This window comes from Triturus cristatus, chromosome 6, assembly GCF_964204655.1.
Source record: "Triturus cristatus chromosome 6, aTriCri1.1, whole genome shotgun sequence".
NCBI lineage: Eukaryota > Metazoa > Chordata > Amphibia > Caudata > Salamandridae > Triturus > Triturus cristatus.
Genome location: NC_140589.1, coordinates 1,018,827,639 through 1,018,840,540, shown reverse-complemented (window position 1 = coordinate 1,018,840,540; position 12,902 = coordinate 1,018,827,639). Strand labels below are relative to the sequence as shown.

At 41.3% G+C, this 12,902-nt stretch overlaps 1 protein-coding gene across 1 annotated transcript in view; it reads left to right on the top strand.

Moving 5' to 3' along the window:
• Positions 1-12,902, top strand: part of ACOXL (acyl-CoA oxidase like) — a 1,019,872-nt gene that overhangs the window by 155,524 nt on the left and 851,446 nt on the right. The gene's annotated exons all lie outside the window — the stretch shown is intronic.

Below are 12,902 nucleotides of genomic sequence, written 5' to 3'. Positions count from 1 at the left end.
AAATTGAATGAGGCAGAGACACATTGCTATGGCTGCTCCCCGGGGGGCGGCCAGGGCCTCTCTCCAATCCTCCTCCTCCAGCGTACCCACATCCTCCTCCCAAGCCCTCCGAAGCTTCTGAAGTGTAGGGGAACAATGAGTGACCAGGGACTGGTATATCCGGGAAATCTTTTTTGTCTCTAGATCCCCCATGAAAACCTTCGCCTCTAACGGGCTAAATTCTGGGAGAGATTCCAGACCCTCTAGGTTAGGGGAAAGTGCATGGCGGAGTTGGAGGTACCGAAGGAACTGGGATCGGGGCATGTAAAATTCCTCCTGTAATTCCAGAAAGGACTTGAGTGACACATCCCTCACGACATCGCCCAGGGTCGAGATACCTATAGCATCCCAGCCCCGGAAGCCCTGCAGGGTCACCAGCTCGGGCAGGCGCCCATTGTGCCATAGGGGAGTTTCTCGAGTCAGGGTATTCCACCATCCCATGCGCCTCAATGACTGCCTTCAAATTTGGAATACCACCCGCGTGACTGGTGGCAGTACACCCCGCAACAATGCCGAGTAAAGAATAGTGTGTAGCGTGATTTATTATATGTTTTGACTTCCATTATTGATTGAATTATTAAAATAGTTCTAAATAACTATGCAATAAACACAATTGAATTTTGTTGTTGTTGACGTTTTTCTTTGATTTAGAAGGCTTGTTGCCCTTACTGGCTGCACTCTCGTAAAGATTTGCCTGTATGAGACAACAGATCCTTGCGCTGACATTGCATGTGCATGTTGAGTGTTTTTACGTTAAGTGTGCCAAGCAGCAGGACTCTGTGTGATAGCGGAGACTGAAGAGATCCATTTTGCATTGCCTTGGTTTTACATGGTACAAGATGGAGATTGTCGTACATCCTTCCCAGACAGTTGAAGTGTATTGGCTGCATTCCTGAGCTGAAGGTTGTAACCCTACACACTCTAGTGGGAGGATGGGGACGGGAATACCTTTAGAAATTCTGTGGCAACCCTTTTAACAGAGTGTTGCTTATTGGTCCCTCCTGAGCGGTACAAATTGGATTAAAGGAGTTGAGTCAGTAGATTAAGGTATTAGAGGGAGGGACGCTTCAAAGATGGGATCGTTTCTTTTGTCGCTCTCTGACCGCTACATTAGGATGGCTGATGACAGCCAGGTGTAGAGGTTTCACTCATCAGGGTGCTCATGTTTTGGGCACTTCTGCCTGGAGCCCGCATTGTCATTACCTGAGTGAGAGCAATCACCTTTTACAAAGTCTGTGCACTGTAGAAAGAACCCTATATATGAAAGGGAACTGCATTAAACGAGTTTCTGGGCATTAACCATGGGAGTATCACCCCTGTCTGAGAAGTGTTTATAAAAATGGACCCCAACAACATGACTCAAAGACCTGTTGAGATCCTGGGCTGGTGTCCTTTGGATAGCCAGCCTCCCAGAGGAGAGGGGATATCACCTGTAGTCTGTGCATCCTGCTGTAAGATTTGAGGGTCTGCATGCGACCCGGGAGCCTCCCTCACCTTCTGGGAAGGGGGAGAGACATGTATGGCCCACAGAACCTGACTTCTTGAAGAAGCTGAGCTGCCCAGGCCGATAGAGGGGTGGCTCAGAAGAGCAACTCTTCATGAAGGTCTCTCAATGTCTTTGAATGTTTATGCAATTACATAACACAAGCCCAAAAAGCTCAGTTACAACCCTCCACATCTCTGCCTCCAGCGGGCCTGCCCCAGCAACTGCCCCCAGAGGAGGACACTGCCTTCTGCACATCAACCAAGATTGTAGACCAGCACCACGGACAAGAGGACAGATATCAACCTATGGTAGTAATAAGACCTGCCCAATCGAAGCAGACTTCCCCAGAGACACCTACTCCTGCACCAGGCTCTGCATGAAAAGGAGGTAGGCCACCTGGCCATGTCGCTGCACCTGCAAGCGTGTCTACTCAAGTATATGGCTGGGCCCATTAACTCACACTTAAGCCTTAAAAACTCCTGACATCTCCGGAAAAGCCATTGCCTTAACAGAATGTTTTGAAATGTACTACATTTTTTGTGGGATCCATGCTTTAGCAAAAACCCTGCTTAAAGTGAATTGTCTAGTAAAGGAAATACAGACTGACCTACAAGTCACAGAAACCAGAAAAGCTGCTCATCTGCACCAATAGTGAGCGTGAACCTGCCCTTGAATCTAGTGTCTTGATTTCAGTGTAGATGACCTCCTTAATACCCATAGTATGCAATGATTAACATTTCCTGTGTTAAGTATTTCGTTCTGGTGCGAATAAAATGCTTCCCTTTTTGCTAACCGAAAATAACTGGGCAATGAAGTATTGTGTCAGTTTAACTGTTTAAGTTTTGAGTTTCTGCACCACAGAAACTCATGAGAAACCTTTGACTGCTAGCACTCGCTACCCAGAGAGTCATGTATGGAAACTAGGTACTTGGCCCAATTTACACAGCTATAGTAGGACAGACATTAGGACACCAGAGGCAAACACGCTAACCAACATAGCACTGAGGCCCTACTGGTTTATTTACTGTGAAGAAAAACAGATCTATGAGAAGAAAGAAGCCTGGGCTAATGACTCTCTGGAAACTCAGTGTGGAACCCTGCCTTTAGGAAAACACACTGAGATGCCAGACAGGATGTCACACATTTCCCTCCATAAAACATCATGAAATAATAACATGAAATAAAACCAAATCAAAAAGTAATGATTCAGTAAAATATTATGTGGAGACATGGCCAAATGTTCACCCCATAGTTTACATAACATAAAGACTCTAATACATTTGATAATCCCTGCAGCGTGAAGGTGGATACCCTAAATGCGTCAAAGAATGACGTTTAACAACACAATTAGAATTTATGGCATTGGATAGATTTGTTTCTCTGTTAGACCCCATACCTTTAAGATATAAACACTGTAGTAAGTTTACAACTTTTCTCATGTTCCACACTTTTCCATCCATTGACTCAACCACCTGTTTAACAAATCTCATTATTCTCATACGATCGGAGAATTTAGATGATCCAACTTTGAAATATCTTCAATTTTTAACTTGAACCCAATGACCTTCTCTTATTGCAGCTGACTTTTCCTTTTGAGCTATGAATTGCCCCAGTTGATGCACTTCCAGAAACTGCTTACTCACACTGAAGTAAACAGCATCACAACTATTTCTTTCTATTAAATCCATCATTCACATCTGTGTCAAATTAGACACTGTGACCATACCCCTCATCTTTTTAAATGAATATTTCTCATACACAATTCTGGCGTTAATGTGATATGCCTTAATCCATTATTTATTTGTTTGAAGGCAATCCTTCCCATTAACTAACACTAAGGGTATCCCTTCTTCTAGTACCCTTATCCACCTTTCTACCCTTTCATTGCTTTGGGGGTAATATACTGATGACTGCATATGTACAATTCCATGGTCTGACAAGAAAGATTTCAATTCTACAAATGTTAATTGAGCCCTGTTATCAGTCATGATACTTTTTGGGAAACCCTCCCTTTCAAAAACTTATTTCATGAAATCAGTAACATCCCTTGATGTACGCAACCCACCAATTTTACTTCTGGTCATTGCGACATTTGATCAATTAAAACTATGCAAAATTCTTGACTTTTAGATAAGCACATTGGACCACCAATATCTAACAAAACTCTTCTCCAAACTCTTCTCGGTCTGGACATCGGTAACTTGGAATAATCCACCCTTTCTGAGATTTATAGCTCATGGAACACTCAGTACATGATATCACTTTGTCCTCAACGTATCTGTTTACATTAGGCCACCAAAAGTCACACCCCACCTTTCCTTTTATGGTGCTCATTCCAGCATGACACTTGTGTGTCTTGTTTACTACTTTTTGCCTCAGACTTTCCAAAACAACTGGCTGTTCTCCCTGCATTAGCACTCCATCTTGATTTGGTAATTCCTCTACACCATGAAATGATCTTTAGCCAAGATATATTGTTAATTTTAAAGTTTAGTGGGATCCTTTGGGATGTACGGCCAAACTCACCTTTGGGTTTATTGACAGATTCTGAGGCTGGAAAGTTTCTTTGGACTATAGGCTGTAGGGCATGATGGTAAATCCCTAACAGTAACACTGAATTGATTTCCTTTATAGAAAGTCCAAATAGATGTCTGTGTTTATTTTGTTTTTTTTACAAAATGGAGTCTCTTGTATCAACGTTTAGTCACTACCCTGTCTGATCGGTGATTGAAATGAAGAAGAGTCAGGAGTAACTGGAACACTTGCATCTACAGTAGATCATCCAATGCCAAGCACTAATTGCCTGGTAGAGAATTACCAACTTAATGTGACCTTTCTAAAGATCCTAGCAAAGGACCATAAACCTTTACACCGACATCTCCCAGGTAAGTAATGGTCCACTGTCATGGCATTCAAAAACCCTAGAGCAAAACAAAGACAGATACCAAGTAACCACAATAAGATAAAAATGCATAGAAAAACAGAACCGATGGAGAAGCATCAGTGCCTCGCTGGCACACTTGAACCCAACTGGTACTTTATGTGGTAGAATCAGAGGTGGCGTTTTATGAATTCAATATAAATTAGGCAGATGGTTACTGTACACAGTGCAGGGAAATCTATTTCATCCTCTCTACTATCCCATTTGCCTGCACATGATATAGATCTAATTGGTGGTAATGCGTATTTTACTACTCTAACAACTCTTTAATTTCATGTGATGTAAAATGGCCTCCAGTATAAAAAGCAATTCTCCAAGAAACCATTTTTGTGATCTCATATCCATTACAAAATGTGACCACAATAAAGATGATTTTCTCATTTACAAATCTCACTTTAGACCAATGAGTGTAACAACCTTTGCGAATAACTGAACCTGATGTTACTGAAGTACGTGGAAGGAGAAATTACCAGACTATGCTTTGGTCCAAGGCCTATCTGGCAACACCCTAGGTTGTATGAGGTTCGGAAGGCCCATAAAATCTTCTTGCTCCTGCAGTATGCAATATTCTGCCTTATCAAAGTCTCAATTTCAGCATACATTGAACGCCATCAGCAATCTTATCTCACACATTTTTCAGTGAGTGTCAAGCCTAAATGACTTATGTGGTTTCATGCCATGTTTCCAGTAATGCAGATGTGTCCCCTACTCTTGATTCATTTTCTACCTCTTTTTTCCAAACAGCTTTTCTTCGGCCATCATTTAACTACAAATGTTCTAACTATGTATAATTCAGAATCAAGCAAAAAAAAAAAATCAACTATTATTCTGAAATCTCCTATTTTGATGTGGCATCAATATTTGCAATCAAAAACTCCTCATGTTCCTGCTTCCTAATTTCAGCCTCCAGACTATCAACCGATAAATAACAAGCATTTGCAAAGCCAATAGGTCTCGCCTCTGCAAGATCTTTTGGCTTTAGAAATGTATTTCTGTACATCGGTGTAGCTGCTGTTCAACATGGCAAAAAATGTGTGGGGTGGAGTGGGGTAGATTGGGGTAGAGTGGGGTAGATTGGAGTGAAGTAGTTTGGGTAGATTGGAGTGGGGTGTGGGGTCGATTGAAATGGGGTAGATTGGTGTGAAGTGAAGTAGATTGGGGTGGGTTCTGGTTCATTGGAGTGGGGTAGATTGGGGTAGAGTGGAGTGGAATATATTGGGGTAGATTGGAGTGGAGTGGGGTAGAGTGGAATTAAGTGGATTGAGTTAGATAAAGGTGGAGTGAGGTTCAGTGGAATGGGGTAGATTGGAGCGATACTGGATTATGTTAGGATAGATTGGGGCGAAGTGGGGTCGATTGAAGGGAGATAGACAGGAGTTGGCTATTTTGGAGTGGGGTAGATTAGTGTGGAGTTTGATAGAATAGTGGAGGGTAGATTAGGTTAGGGTGGGGATGGATAGAGTGGAGTAGATTGGAGTGGGGCAGATTGGATGGGTTTGATTGTAGTATGGTAGTATATGGTGGAGTGGAGTAGGGTAGATTGGAGTGGAATAAAGTGGGGTGAAATGGGGTGGAGTAAGTAAGATTGGACTGGAGTGGGGTAGATTTGGGTGGCATGTGATAGACTGGAGTAAAGTGAAGTGTGGTAGATTGGGTAGAGTGGAATGGAGTGTGGAATGTTGGGGTGGATTGGAGTGGGTAGATTGGGGTAGAGTGGAGTTTGATGGATTGGAGTGGAGTGAGATAGATTGGGAAAGAGTGGAGTGGAGTAGATTAGGGTGGAATGGGGTTGACTGGAGTGGGGTAAATTGAAGAGTTATGATTGGAGTAGGGTAGAGTGGAGTGGGGTAGATGAGCATGGAGTGGGGTAGATTGGAGTGGGGTAGATTTGGGTGGGGTAGTTTGGACTGGGGTTGATTTGGGTGGGGTAGATTGAGGATTGGTGGATTGGGGTGGAGTGGGTTAGATTGGAGTGGAGTGTGGTAGATTAGAGTGTGGTAGATTAGAGTGTGGTAGATTAGAGTGTGGTAGATTAGAGTGTGGTAGATTAGAGTGTGGTAGATTAGAGTGTGGTAGATTGGATGAAGTAGAGTGGGCTAGATGTGTGTAGATTGGAGTATGGGAGAGTGGAGTAGATTAGATTAGAGTGGAGTGGGGTAGATTGAGTGGATTTTAGTGTGGTAGATTTCAGTGGAGTAGGGTTGATTGTGGTAGCTTGGAGTAGGGTTGATTAACGTAGATTGGAGTGGAGCTGATTGTAGTAGATTGTAGTAGGGTAAATTGTGGTACACGGAGAGGGGTAGATTGTGCTGGACTGGGGTAGATTGAAATGGAGTGGGGTAGACTGGAGTTGAGTGGGATAGATTAGAGTAGAGAGCAGCTGGATAGATTGCAATGGAGTTTGAAGTGGATTGGGGTAAATTGGACTGGGGTAGATTGGAGTGGGGTAGAGTGGAATTGGGTAGATTGAAGTGGAGTCGGGTAGATAGGAGTCGAGGGGGTTGGATTGTGGTACATTGAAGTGGAGTAGATTGGGGTAAATTGGAGCAAAGTGGGGTCGATTTGAGTACAGTGCAGTAGATTGGGGTTGATTGGATTAGATTGAGTGCGGTAGAGCAGAGTGGAATGGAGTTGATTGTGTAGGGTGGGGTAGAATGGTGTGAAGTGGGGTGGGGTAGATTAGAGTGGGATAGATAGGAGTGGCATGGGGCAGATTGGTGTGGGGTATAGTGGAGTGGGGTAAGTGGTGTGGAGTGGCATGTTGTGAGTGGTGTAGATTGGAGTGGCATGGAGTTGAGTGGCAAGTTGTGTCGTAGAGTGTCTTAGAGTGGACGGATGTAGAGTGGAGTGTCATGTTGTAGAGTGGAGCGTCATGTTGTAGAGTGGAGCTGAGTGTTGTAGAATGGAGACGCGTCCCATAGAGTCGAACGGTGTGGCGTATAGTGGCTTAGGGCCACATGTATCAACCAGTTTCGTGTTTGCAAATGGGCCTATTCGCAGAATCGCCCATTTTCGAAAGCAAAAAAGGCTTTATACATGTATCAAACTATATTTTGCAATTGTGTAACCTGTTACCGAATCGCAAAATGGGTTTGCGATTCAGTATTTGGAAGGGGCGTGTTTAGGGCGTACCTTCCAAATAGCAAATCCTAGTGGTATGTATGAATGTTTTGTGACCGTGAATGCAGTCGCAAATCATTTGCATTCTACCACCTACTTCAAGTAGGTGGTAACCCATTCACAAATGGGAAGAGGTTCCCCAAGGGGGGAAACAACCTTTACAACGCAACTATTACATCACACTACTCTTACAACGCAGGCATTACAACGGAACATCCTTTACAATGCATGACACTACAACACATACCATTACAACGCATACCATTACAACGCAGACACTACATCGCATGTCACTACAGCGCAGGCATTACAATGCATACCATTACAATGCATACCATTGGAGTTAGAATATTAATTTTTAACCCCTACACTATCCAACACTTACCCTACTGTTGCACCCCCTGGAGTTAGAATAGTAATTTTTACCCCTATACTATCCAACACTTACCCTACTGTTGCACCCCCTGGAGTTAGAATAGTAATTTTTACCCCTATACTATCCAACACTTACCCTACTGTTGCACCCCCTGGAATAAGAATAGTAATTTTTACCCCTATACTATCCAACACTTACCCTACTGTTGCACCCCCTGGAGTAAGAATAGTAATTTTTACCCCTATACTATCCAATACTTACCTTAAATGCAATGTAACATTATGCGTTGTAATGGTATGCGTTGTAAAGGTAGTATGCGATGTAATGGAATGCGTTGTAAAGGTAGTTTTTTAAAATGCGTTGTAGTGTCATGCGATGTAATGGAATGCGTTGTAGTGGATGTTGCGTTGTAAAAATTGCGTTGTAAGTGCATGCGTTGTAAAAGTATGCATTGTAACGTCATACATCCCCCCAAGGGACCCCTTCCCCTTCGGGAATCGTTGTAAAAACGTTTTTTAGGAACAAGCAGGGGTCCCATGGAGCACTCCCTTTCCTTTAGGAAAACGAGCTGCATATAAAAAAAAGAAATAAAGGGTTTGCTTTATTTAAAAGTAATGATGATCATGGTGGGCTGCTGACCCTAGCAGGCCACCATCCCCGTGATTTTAGCGATTTCTATGGCGTCGCAAATTGTTATCTACCTCATTAATATTATTAAGGTATGTCGATTTGCGACCCAATAGGAATCGGTATATGAAACTTATGGAGTTTCATACATTGGATTACCTAATTGTGATTCTCAGAAAATCGCAATTAGATAATCACAATTTCCAAATTTGATACATGTGGTCCATAGTGTGGAGTATGCATGTGTGATAGCGCACTGCCATTACAGACAATACATTTTCAATTGAAATGATCATTACATTTGCACCGAAATACGATTTTAATGCACACAAACAATAAGGTGTGCAAATGTTATCACCTAATCTATTGATGTGTTCAAATATTTGTCTATACCACACTTCAGGATTACAAAGAAATGTGCTTCATTTGTACTAATTTTGATATATTCTGAAACATCAGCAAGGTACATTTTTTTGTGTGGTGTGCTAGACAAAAAACTATCCTACACCCTCTTCTCTTACTTGGATACTCATCAGGATTGTCACACACATTCTCTCACTTTGAAGTCAGAGAAAGAAAAGTAAAAACCAAGCTCCCTTGGAAGAGAGAGACTGACATTTGAACTCTGTCTTTGAATCCACAGCAAATGTGACAAGTTAAGCACACAATTTAAAGGCCTGTTTACAGAAAGCGTGTTTGTTGAAGAATACAGTAAACAAGGTTTGGGCAACGGGAGGGGCTAACTCAAGCTGGACAGCCTAAAGTAAAAAAAGCCAGCAAATAGAAGCCAGAAAGTGTGAGTTACAAACCACTAAGCCAATGGTAAGCAACTGGTGGAATGCCTTCCTAGGACAGCTTTCTGAATGTCCCCAAGATGTCATTAGCAAACCAGACAGCTGCGCTGTCTGGTTGGTTTTGACCTAAAAAAGACAGTCTGTCTTGGCATTTTTTCCCACCAGCAGTGAGGTTTGAGCTTAGTTGCTCCAATCTAGCTGTGCTTTTTTGACCTCTCCACTTTGCACCTTTGGCATCGAAAACCAGAGGCTTGTGGTTCAGCCTTGGTACAAACTTCCTCTTCTACACGAACAGTTTAAACTATTTTACAGCACAGTCACACGCATTTCTTTCTCAATAACAAGAATATTGCTTCCACAGCACATAAAGTGCAAAAAGCAAACCCCAAAGTGGATTTCTTATGCAATGAAAATGAAAAATAAAACCCCTATCCGAAATGCAACCACGTTTACAGTTGCACGGCATAGCCTATCAAGAATAAAATAGGGACAAAGTTGGGGGTGAACGTCTTACATTAACTGTTTGTCTGTCTCATTCGCCGTATTATAGGAAGGGCATAGTTTAGAGTTTTTAAACCTAGCTTTCCGAAACCTACGCTTCCAAAACTCTCAATATATTTTTGTTGTAATTATCCAGCACCTTTTTATAGTGTTGTTTCCCATCTAGATTATTTTATTCTCTTAAACAAATGTTAAAGAACAACTTAGAAATGCATACTATGAAAGTCCTGACAACGAGCTGGGCTAAGTTCATAATTTTACAGCAGATAGATTAGAACAACAATTTAAATGACAGAAGATTAAAGGTGGCGTTTAAAAGGTTTCATAAGAAAAGGAACAAGTAACTTTAACCACTGACCATATATTTTATAACTCTATGTTATCTGTAACTTGTCTAATCAGCGAATGTGGCAATTTATTAGCTGGTACCAGTTTGTACATAATCGGTTTGCGCTTTCACAAGCTGCTTCATTTATAGAGCATAGGAAGCTGTGGCAATTGTTCGAAGGAAACCATGTACCGTTGCTGACCACACAGTTTAAGTAGGCAAAGATTTCCACTTTGTCCTTTCTCTTTGAGAATGAATGCATACAGTTACTACATTGTCCTACTATAACTGTAAATACATTATTTTATTTTTTTGGCCAGTGCTAATTTGCACCTGTGATATTGCTCGATTTCTTTTTGCTCTAACCATTGCTGTTTTGCAACCAGAAAAATTAGTGTTTAGTGATTTGTCAGAGGCATCATCGACACTAGTCGGGCACTCCTTGTACTCTGGCCTCTTGTGTTTTTACATATCGAAACAATGTAGTGTAATCACAAATAACTGTGTTTAGAGTGACAAGCTGGACTGTTAAAATCCCCCTCCTCCTTGATCTAAGAGCTTCACTGATGCATACTGCATGCATTGGTTACCGGTTTCCAGACGATCCACTTTCAAGCCGCTTTGTATCACCCGCAAAACGATACATTGAACAGGACCACTCTTCATCAGGGATGAAATCACAAAATACATTCAACAAAGGAACCGCCGCTCTAGACTCACCTCATAATCCCACTTTACAAGAAAAAACCATGGGTGGCACATCCTTCTCTGTTCAAGCAGCCAAACTATCGAACTATTTACCCCCAAACAGAAGATCCTCGGATAACCACCTTATCTTCAGAAGACTACTCAAGAATTGGCTTCCCCCCACATAACCAACATGCTCAAACATAAATATACAGCATATCCCTCTGTATATAAGCATTTATTTGGACTATAGATGTGAACCTACATATGTGAATTGATTTGTATAAACGTATTTAATAATTATGTTTTAAAGATATAGATTTTTGTTAGTTCTGCTTAAAAATTTACATATTACTTATTGTTACATTAGTCCATGTTTAACATGTATCTGTGACTGCATAAATAAGTAAATCTTTTATCATAACTATTATCTACAAGTGCTTCACTATTTAATTACAAAAATAAAAATAAATACATTAATTCAAAATACAACACTTGAAAGTCTGAGTTTCCTAAATACAACTTTAATCTACATATATCACCTGCCTTATGCATATATACCTTCCATGTACTTATGATATACCTTCCATGTACTTATGTATCTTTATTTAATTACTTTGTTTCAAATTCAGCATATCCAATGCACTACCATATATATCACCCTATATCTCTTGCAATATATCCTCTACCTCCACTCTGACTCATCTCAAGCCTCTTTCTACTACTCTTTCCATTGCACTACCCTATCTCTTACTCTATACCTCTATCAATGTATCATCTACTTACACTCTCCCATTCATCCCAAACCCCATACCACTACTATGATCCCCAAAATAACCCTTTCTAGACTCATGCCTCCTCTACCCCTCCTTGCATCATCTCATATCCCTTTTACTGTTCAGATCTCCCAAACAAGCCTTTCTAAAGCCTTTCCTCTGACTCTTCCCCCTCCACTCCCCCTTTTCTCATTCCAAACCCCCTCCTACTGATATGAACTACTAAACAAACAAAAAAAAACTTTCTAGATCCTTCCCTCTTCTATCCTTTCACTATTCCTTTTTAATCCAAATAACAGACTAACATGTCCACCGCTCAAATTAATATCATATTTCCCTATAATAATTCCCCACTTATCCTGTTTGGGTCCGGAGTTGTGTGCTATCCACCAAAAGCGCTTTAAAACCTCATCAGGGGTAGCAAACACTAAATAAATGTAAACCCTCCCCTCTTCCAACCCTCCACTATCCTTTTCAATCCAAATAACAGACTAACATGTCCACCACTCAAATTAATCCTATATTCCCCCAGACTTAATTTACCAATAATCCTTTTTTGTGTTTTGTTTTTTTTGGTTCCGGAGTAGCGTGCTGCTCGCCTAGAAGCTCTTCAACGTCTCATCGAGGGTGGCAAGCACTATATAAATGCAAACTTTTTCCCTCCTCTATCCCTCCCCTATCCTTCTCAATCCAAATAACAGTCTAACATATCCACCGCTCAAATTAGTTTCATATTTCACTATACGAATTTCACCACTAAACCTCTTTGGAATCTGGAGTAGGGTGTGACTCGCCGAAAAAGAACTTCAACGCTTCGTCTGGGGTAGTAAGCTATATATATACATATATGCTATTACAATACAATACAGTATGGACACTTCCTTTTCGGATTCTTTAACTCTTCTGCACATATTTATTAAGTTATACTAAAATAGCTATGTCTTTCAAAGTCCATTGAATCTCTGGTATCGATTATTATACTGCTCTCTATTATTTTGATTGAACTGGGAATATCCAAACCAACCATCAGAGAGAAGAAACTCAGACGTTTGGAGAGGTGGGTGACTGGAGGCTTCAATGTTTTTAATATTGTTGACAAACTGGATGAAGGTGGGTGCGCAAACAATTAACATCACAGCACAGATAGGTACCCTCTAGCATTCCCTACTGATCTGGAATGGAATGGAAGACGCTGGAACGTAAAACATTACTAAAGCTGCTGTCAGT